At 49.8% G+C, this 9,848-nt stretch overlaps 1 pseudogene; it reads right to left on the bottom strand.

The window, feature by feature from the left end:
• Positions 1-502: 502 nt before the first annotated feature.
• On the bottom strand, positions 503-3,113 carry LOC107545538 (bifunctional heparan sulfate N-deacetylase/N-sulfotransferase 1 pseudogene; annotated as a pseudogene).
• Positions 3,114-9,848: the final 6,735 nt, after the last annotated feature.

Genomic DNA, 9,848 nt, shown 5'->3' with positions numbered 1-9,848 from the left:
GACCCCTTGGAAGGGCCTGGCTCAAAACAGGGAAACATCCAGTCTCTCTCCCTGGTTTGGCAAAAGGTCCAGCTGGGCTCTTCTCTCTTATTGTCTGGAAGACAGGGAAAATATGGCAGCTAACACTGAGGGCATACCCTACTGGGGCAGGGAGTGGTAGGACGAAGGAGAGGGTATGGTTGGTAGAACACAATGAGGGACAGAAAGAGACTCTCATGGATCCCCTCCTACCAGGAAGTGGCCTCCCCATGAAAGGCTGTGAATGGGATGGACCCCTGGTGGCTAAGGAGGTCCTAGAGGCCACAGACCCAGCACTGGATGCTTGGTGGTGCTGCAGACCTGCCTAGGCTGCTGCTGGCCCTGCCTGGGCCTCGGCAGAGTATTGCTCAGAAGTGCTTGGCCAGCCCAGGCCCAGTGCCCCATTCTTCAGGTCAGTGTGGCTCAGCATGCAGCAGAACATCCCTGCCATCACAAATGTTCAGTCTGGCTGCGGTGGCCACAGCTACCTGGTGTTCTGGAGGCCCTCCTGCAGCCAGGTGGCCAGTGTCTGGCCCATTTAGTAGAGCATATTGGAAAGCTCGATGTTGTGGTCCCGGTAATAGTCCTTCAGGAAGGTGCGGGAATCCAGGTCCACCTCTGGGTATTCCCAGCCCTTGCTTTTGCCCAGACACTTGGTTTTTCCTTCTTTGAGCAGTTGGCACCAAAATCCTTTCTTTGGATCAAACACCAACTTTCTGTGGTAGTCAATAGTTTTGGTCACCCCAAGGAACTTTTGCACTGTGTCCATCACTTTGGCAGGTTCTGCTCACAGCAATTTGCCATCCAAGGCCAGAATCTGGTTGGTGTGAAAGGAGCTGAGCCAGCGCTCAATTTGAGCTGCGTACCAGCCAGGGACCAGGCAGTGGTTCTGGAGGGTGCACAGCTTCAAGGACACATCAGGCCCAGCCGTGATCACCTCATGGAAGGTATACTTCAGGGCCACTGGGTCATTGTGGGCTCGTTGGTGCTGGTACCAGAAATAGGCCCAGTCCCCTGGATTGATGAGGATATTGGCTTTGGGCAACAGGGTGGCTGCCAGCTGGGGTGCCACTTCCGAATCAATGTAGTTGGCACTTTTCTCAAAGTAGAAGTTGGAGGTGGTGGTGGAGGGGAGGGGGAAGAACTCCATGTACCAGTCAATGCCTTTGTGATAGTTGTGGCCATTAAAGTGGATCTCTTCAAAGGTCCCTGAGCTGGGGTAGTTGCTGCTGAAGTCGGAGTGCATGCCCAGGAACTGGTAGAGGGCCGTGGTGCCCGTTTTCTGGGGGCCAATAATGAGGAGTTTTGGGAAGCGGTCACATGTCTTCTTCCTGGATCAAATGTTTTTGTGGCGTTTGTCCTCACAGGGGTCCTGTCAGAGTGGGTCCTTCTACTCAGAGAAGATCTGGAAGTACTTCTGGGCCAGCTGCACAGGGGCAGCATATGCAGCTGGAGATTGGTCCAGGAAATGCACCAGGTGTACAGGCCCAGGTGGTCATTCCCGTAGTTGGACAGGTGTGTCATGAAGATGCTGATAGGATTGAGGAGCACAGTGAGGAAGAGCTCGCTCCCATGGATGATCTTGTCCAGCTCACTGAAGCCACCAGGGTACTCATTTCAGAAGATGGTGTGTGTGAAGAGGCCGCAGGTCTGTCGAGGGAGGACCATGGTGCGTGTGGATGAAGCCACAGCAGTAGCGGGTGGCTTCAGGTGGGGGTACTCCTACGTGCTGGTCACTCAGATGCTCCACTCCTGCTTCCAGGCCTCATACAGCTGCACGTTCACAGGGTACCCCCCCCCCCGAGTGGTGGGGCATCACTGAGTATCCCATGCCTGTGGGAATGCCATGCTCAACAGCTAACTTCTTGTTCAGGGCCATCTGCTCAGCCAGCACAGACTGGTTGTGGAAAAGGTGGGGCTGCAAGTGGCTCCACATGGTGGATCCACCAGAACTCCTTCACATAGGACAGCAGCAGGTCATCCCCAGCATCCTCTCTGTCAGTACCTGTGTGGAAGAGTTTCCCTAAGTAGCCCAGTTTGAAGGTGAAGTTTGAGATGTGTGTGCATAGTTCGTTCTCTGTATCAAACAGGGCCTTCGCATCCTCCGACTTCATGCGTGTGTCCTCCTTGCCCACGAAGATGCCATTGATGTCCACCAGGATGTAGCATTCCAAAGGCAGCGAGAGCTGTTTGCCAGTGAGGAAGGCCACAGTGTGCATGAAGAAGAGCTTGTGCAGCCAGAAGTTGAGGTTGTTGCCAAATAGCATGTGCTGGATGCCATCGTGGAGGCCCAGGTCCTGGACCACAGTGGCATGCAGGGCAGCGTGCAGGCCGCGTTGGTACCCAGGTGGGGATGGACTCGGATGAGCGCGTCTTGGCCAGCAGCACTGGCTCATAGGTGGAGTGGTTGGACTGGATCATGGTCCCGTCCTCGCCGGGCAGCACGCCCTTCTCCACCTCGCTGGGCCATGTCACATAGAGCAGTGGGGACCTGGGGCTGATGCTGCAGTCTTTCGGGCCCAGGTTCAAGTGTAGGAACAGGGGGATGCCCTTGAGCTGCGCACTTAGAAGGTTGTTCTCGTTGGCCTTGAAGAAGCCAATGATGCCCACGCTGTAGGCCACACAGTACTTGTCCAGCAGCTCCCGGTTCCAGGCATCTAGGTCCATGTACTTGAGGATGTTATCATAGATGGTGAGGGCAAAGCCACTGTGGCTCTTGTCAGTGAGTGTAGGCGTATCCCTCTTGCCCAGTACAATCTCTGTGGGTACTTAAAGCTGCTTGACTCCAGGATGGCCACCACCTCCTGGCCCAGCTGTGAGTAGAGACTCTCCACAAACACTAGCACCAGCGGTCTGTGCAGGAAGGGGTGGCCACCTGGACAGGCTTGAGTGGCAACAGTTGGCTGGGGGCCACAGGCAGTGGGTCCCCACAGTCAGGCTTGGGGCGTCTGCCAAGGGCTCCAGGCCCCGCTTACAGCCACATAGGTGGTAGGCCGAGACAAAATCTCTGAACAGGCAGAAGACAATCAGCAAGAAAAAGACAGCCTAAGGCACACATGCCCACACAGCCTGCAGAGGCCCACCAGGGTGAGCATCCTGGTCCCTGAGACCTCAGCCACCAGAGGCCCAGCGTGCTCTGGTCCCCCAAGGCCCCAAGCAAGAGGAGACACCAGAGTTGTCCACTGACCAAAAAATTCACAGACACTTAGCAAGGGAGGCCTTCAGTGGGCAGCAGCAGTGGAGGACTCCAGCCACTGGCCCTTCCTCCTACTGAGGAGCACAGTCTGCAGGCTGATTGTGCTCCTTCCTTACTCTGTGCCCCTTTATGTCACCATGGCAAAACCCCATGTGGTCCCGTGCACTGCAGAAGTACCCCAAGCTTCAGGGCCTCCTGGGGGGGGGGGGCAGCAGGCAGAAAGACACTGGGCAAGTCTGGGGGTGCCGCATGATTCTGGCTTGGTGGGGCCCCTAGGGCCAAGGCTGGTCCCAGATTTTTAAAGGGAAGCTTTTAAGTGGAGGCTCCTTGCTTCCGAGCACCTACCACATCTGGGGCTCTACTTGGGGAAGGGGCACTTTGGGTGAGCTGCCTGATGCCTGGGTCCCCCAGCATGGTGTATGCCGCCAGGATCTGGCTGAGCTGGGGTTAACCCCTTCAGGACCACCTCCTATCACCCCCACTACTCCGCCTGGGATTTACTTTTACAAGTACTATTGGGTTCAGAAAATATTGCCCAACTTTTAGGTGAAAACTAACCTGCTCATCTTTCCAGGTAGATTACACTGGACAAACTTCTTTATCCCCACACAATATTTAAATACACACACAATTTATATCTTGATCTTTACAATAAAGAAATTTGACTAGATACAATTTTTTTCAACATAAAAATAGCTTTTTCCATTATAAAAATAATTTATGGTTATAGATAGAAAAGGGAAAGGTTTCAAAGAAGTGAAAGTCATCCACATTAAAAATGATTATACATGTCTTTGTGTACCTATTCAGATATGCTCAACATATGTAAATACACACATCCACATTTTAAAACCGTGTTATATTTCTGTCAGATAATATATTCTACTTCTAATATTAAAAATATTTCTGACCCCTGCTGGGCGTGGCTCAGCGGTTGAGTGTCGACCTAGGATCCAGGAGATCGGGGTTCGATTTCTGGTCAGGGCACATGCCTGGGTTGCAGGCTCGATCAATGGCTCTCTCATCATTGATGTTTCTATATCTCTCTCTCCCTCTCCTTTCCTCTCTCTGAAATCAATAAAGATATATTTAAAAAATAAAAATAAATAAATAAACAAACAAATATTTCTGAAAAATAATATCTAGTATCTTTTCTCAGGTACACAATAAATTATATAACTTGTTTCTAATTCATGGGCTTAACATTATTTTGTTTTCTGCTTTGTGGATAATTCTGTGACGATCATCAATGTATAGTACCTCTGAACATTTATTCAATTATTTTTAAATGTATTTTTGTATTTTTGGAGAGATAGGAAAGTAGAGGGAGAGAGAAGCATAGAAAGAGTGAATCTTCCACCAGCTGCCCCCTGCAGGCCCCCCACCAGGGATGGAGCCAACCACCCAGGCATGTGCCCTAATTGGGAATCAAACCTGCAACCCCTCGGTGCCCTGGGCGATGCCCAACCAAGTTTGGCACTGGCCAGGGCTTTTCTATTTTAATAATTTCCTGTAAGTAGTATTTGTTTTAAAAATACACAATTCTAAATTTCAGTATGTATGAATTTTGAATCATTTGATCAAATTCCCTTGGAATTTTGATTGGGATCTCATCAAATTGGTAGATTGGGCTAAGGGGAATTCTTTCATTAGCTCCTTTAAGAGGTGTGTATTGAGCGCCTCCTATGGGCCAGGCACTGGAAGTGCAGTGCTCAACCCAAAGAGCTTGCAATGAGGGCACCTTTGCACAAGAGTCAAAGCAGCCAGCACAAACCTAAGCAACTTGAAGTGAGGAACTGCCTCTTTGCATTCCTGCTCTGCACTTTTCCTTGCTGTTCATGCTCCGCGAGCATCCCACTCTGCCTTCCAGGACAAGGGAGGGTGCTAGCTCCTCCACAGGGTAGGCCCCACACCTTTGGCGGGTGCCCCTTGTGCTCAGCTGGATGCAGGGCCAAGGGCCGACCATTGCCCCTCTCCTCCCTGTCTGGGCCGCTCCTCCTTTTGAGGTGCCTCTGCTCTTGCCAGCCCCTCTCCTTCTCCCTCCCTTCTCCTCCCTTCTAGCATCCTGTGCCTCACTGGGCCCTGCTGGGCTGGGTTGCTGGGCTGGCTGCACCCCCCAAGGCTCAGAATGGGTCTGGGAGACGTTCTAACTACAGAGACACACAGGCCAGGACAGAATGGCAATGGTTTAAATTTCATCCATAGCGCTACTTATGCAGTAGCATTTAAAATTAAAGTGTAGAAGATGGTCAACATCACTAGTCACTGGGGAAATGCAAATCAGAACCACAAACTATCACCTCCCACTGACAGAATAGCTATTATCAAAGATAAGAAGTGACAAGTGTTGGTGAAGAAGTGGAGAAAAAGGGACCCTCTTGTTCTTGGTGGAATTGTGAACTGGTGCAGCCACTGTGGAAAACAGTGTGGAAGTGCCTCAAAAAATTAGAAATAGAGCTAGCATATCACCCAGCAATTTCACCTCTGGATATTTGAAGAAACACAAAACACTAATTCAAAACCTATGTCCGCATAGCTGGTGTCACTCAGTGGTTAGACCCTTGGCTCAAAAACTGCAGGGTCCTGGGTTTGATTTCAGCCAAGGGAACATATCTAGGTTGCAGGGTTCGCTCTGTGCGGGGTGCATGGGGGAAGCAACCAATTGATGTGTATGTCTTACATCCATGTTCCTCTCTCTATGTCTGTCTCCCACCCTCCTTTCCACTCTTTCTAAAAAGCAAGGGGGAAAAAATCCTTAGGTAAGGATTAAAAAAATTAAAAAATAGATATATGTATCCCTGTGTTTACTGCAACATGATTTACAATAACAAACATATGGAAGCAACCTAAGTGTCCATTGATAGACAACTAGATAAATAAGATGTGGTACATACACAATAGAATATTATCCAGCCACGAAAAAGAATGACATTTTGACATTTGCAACAATATAGGTGGTCTTTGAGGGCATGATGCCGAGTGAAATAAGTCAGATAGAGAAAGGCAAATACCGTATAATCTTGCTTATATGGGGAGCCTCAAAAACAAACAACCTCATAGATACAGAGAAGAGATTAGTGACTGCCAGGGGTGATGGGTGGTAAAAATGGGCCGGGGGGGGAAAGGGAAAAAAGTACAGAGCATTACTGAGCAACAGCAGAAAATCTTACTGTTGGCTAGTGACAAAACAAAAACAAACCCCAAAAACAGTCAAAGAAGAAAAACAAGCTCAAATGGGGTGTTAGTTACTTATATTCTGAAACTAAGCAGTGGCACCAGAGCCAGACCTCAAGTCCTAAAGGTACCTGCCAGGAAATACATAAGTTATCCCCAGCAGTTTCCCTCCGTCCTAGAGTCAGAGGGCACGTAACCGCCTGAATGAGGGTTCTATGAAGGGGCCTGGCAAAGTGGTGATTTTTTAAAGGGAACACAGGAAACTTGGATTAACTTCACATCATATAAACTATTGAACCAGTGGGTGTGGGTCTCTGATAGTAATTATCTGTCTCCATAGTCCAATAGCTTGAAAGCTGTAGCATACATACTGGGCCTCATGAAAACCCAGAGAGCCCCCTGTTCCTGCACTGATGGCAGTGTGCCATCCTTTCATTTCTCTAAGGCAGATTCATCCATCTGTGTAGTGTGGGAAGGACAGGAGAGGAGCAGGGCCCCCAGGTGGGCCCCAGTGGCCGCTGACAGTTGACAGTTGGACAAAGTTCTGAACAGGAAAGTCCGTGGAACTATTGAACTTGTTCATTTATCTGCTTATCTATCAGTGAGACAAGGCTTCCTGAGGTGCGCTGTGGACGCGACATGGCTCTTTCCATCACACGTATCACTCAGGGGACTCAGCACCAGCTGCCATGTCCTCAGCCCAGTGAAGGGATTTTCAGGAGCAATTTATCTGGATGGGTTTGCACGTCACCAGGAGCCCTGTGAGTACAAAGGGACCCCTGTGCTTCACTTTATTTTCTGTGATGAGTCTTCAGTCTAAAGTAAACACTAACTTTGTTCTTGTAAAAGGACCTGGTATGTGGTTATAAATTTGTTTCCAAGGCTGTTCCATCTAAGTTTTCATTTCTCAGTCAGCCAGTGAAAAGGAGAATGAAGCTGTGGGTGTTCCTTAAACGTTCTGATGCCAGAGGGATTCCTGATCCTGTAAAGTAAGTTGGCTATATGTTCCTTCCCAGTGGGTAACTTGGTAGAAATTCAGTCTTTAGGATCTAGATACCTCATCTTTGCCAAACATGCTCTGTTAGCATTTCAATAACTTGTGGGGAGAGGGCTTTCAATGCTGATTTTATGGTCCCTTAGGCAGTGTGTGAAAACAGCATGTACAGTCTTGTGCTAGGGCAGCGAGGTTACACATAGAAAAGGAATATTAAGAGATATTTGCACCACTGTCTGCTGAGAATGTTCTCAGTGAGATTAGCAATTTTCATGGCACTGAAACAGCCCAGTTCCCTGCAGAGAAAGGGAAAGCTAAGTTAGAGTCCCCAGTTCCTCTGTGACTCTGCCTTTCTTCTGTAGGTGGGATGATGATATTGTCATGGCAGCCACAGCAAGCAGATTTAAAACGTATGCCCGAAAGTCAAACTGGTAGCAAAGTTTTGCAATTTGTAGGTAACAGAAGATTACAATCCCTGATATAAAAAGAGCCCTCAAAAATTGAAGAGACAATCTAAATCCTAAATGGGCACATACATAGAAATCAAACTTTAAAATGGGCACACACAGACATCTAACTGTAAAATGGACACACACACAGAAATCTAAGTCTAAGATATAAACAAAATTCACAGGGATACAGGTGGGCACTTGGGAAGAGGGTGATGAAGATCCAGACTTGCATAAAATTTAGGGCTCTAGTTCCCCTGTGTGTTTTTATCTCAGTTCCCAAGCTGCAGTTTCCCCAATTTGAGAATGGGGATTATAGTTTCTAACCCAAAAGTTTAATTTGGGTCATGCCCTCCCTCCACCGCTGCTGATGCCACAAGGTAGAGGGGACCTGATTCATAAAGGACCTGGTTTAGTCATCTCTTGCTGTGGAGCAATATCACCACTAACCTTAGGGACAATACACACTCCTGCCTATCTGACAATTTCTACAGCCGGGAGCAGGGCATGGTGTAAGCAGTTCCTCTGATTCGGGTCTCACAAGTCCAGGGTTTGGCTGCGACTAGGGTCCCCTCTGAGGGTCTACGAGGAAAGGAGAGGCTTCCAGTCTCACTCTGGATGTGGGTACAATGTGGTTTCCTGCAGGTGGAGGACTGAAGGGTTGGATTTCTTGCTGGCTGGAGTTATAGGCAGCCCTCAGCTCCCAGAGGCCACAGGTAGCTGTGTGACCCATGGGGCTTCCCAGCACAGCCACTTGCTCCTTCACAGCTCACAAAGGACAGAGCCAGCAGCCTAGCAAAATGAGCTCTGTTGGATGTATGAGGGAAACCCGTTGTTGTGTTGGTGACACTACGGGGCACATGTGCTGTTCTGCTGGCAGCAGATGTGTTTCTGGACAAGGCTGGATGGAATCCAGTAACCGAGCTGGGTGCCAGGGTATCTTACCAGGAGCCACCGTTGGGGTTGAGTGACAGTGTGTGCGTGAGGAGGGTGTGGGCATGAGGGACCCATGACTTAGAAGCTTGAGAGAATAGGCCGCATTTGGATGATCTGACTGGGTCTGTCTCTGACCTGCAGCTTGACCATTCCCTGATCCAATTCCCTGAAAGTGGGCAATTGGTGCAGGGTCCCAAGACAGGAAGCACTTATTGGTCTTTCTCCCCAAAGGCTCGGACTGGGATCCCAGTGTCACAGTCCATGGAACCACCAGGGAGAAGGTGCATTCTCTTGAGATCTTGGGCTGCATCTTGGATTCTTGGGGGCAGGTGTCCTGCAGCTCATCTGTGTAGGGTTTGGGCATCCTCCAGATCACACCCTAACGCTCAGAAGAACCATCCATGACCAAGGCCTTCATGGATTTTGGCCCTCTATTCTGTCCACAGATGCAGACCCAGGCCAAGTGCAGCCCACCCCAAGCCCCTGGAGCCACACCAAGGGAAGTTCCTGTGCCCTTGTAGGGCAGTGGGTGAGATCTTTCTGCCTGAGATCCAGGGGCCATGGATGCCTAGAACATGTCCTCCCAGATGGGTGTCAACGTGATTGCAGCTTCTGAGCAGCCCTAGGTCTGCAGTCTGGGAAGATGATCTGGCGGCTGTGCGGTTGGGGTTTCATGAGATGGAGGCCTCTCAAAGGCAGTGGCATCTTTCCTGTCTCTGGGAAGGCATGGGAAAGTGAGGTATGTGCATGAACAAGTCTCTCTAACCTAATCCAGAACCACCTCCAGAGCTGCAGAGCACTGTACAGCCAGAGGAAGGGCCTGCTCCAGGGCTAGAGCACGGTCTGGCTGTGATAGTGCAGGATCCAGTGCCACCTCCATCACCCCCTCCAGACCTGAAGCAAGCACCAACCTCACCTTCAGCCTCAGGGCCAGCTACTGGGCTGGAGCCATCTGGGCCACCAGCTCCCATCCAAATTCCAACAACAAAGTCAGCTCCATCCCCAGCACCTGACTACACCCGAGCTGTGACCACTAAGCATCTGGTAAGGGAGCAGAAGCATAATATTCTAACCTTCCCTC

The sequence above is a fragment of the Miniopterus natalensis genome, chromosome 13 (genome assembly GCF_054644295.1).
Source record: "Miniopterus natalensis isolate mMinNat1 chromosome 13, mMinNat1.hap1, whole genome shotgun sequence".
NCBI lineage: Eukaryota > Metazoa > Chordata > Mammalia > Chiroptera > Miniopteridae > Miniopterus > Miniopterus natalensis.
This window is presented reverse-complemented; position numbering and strand designations above follow the sequence as displayed.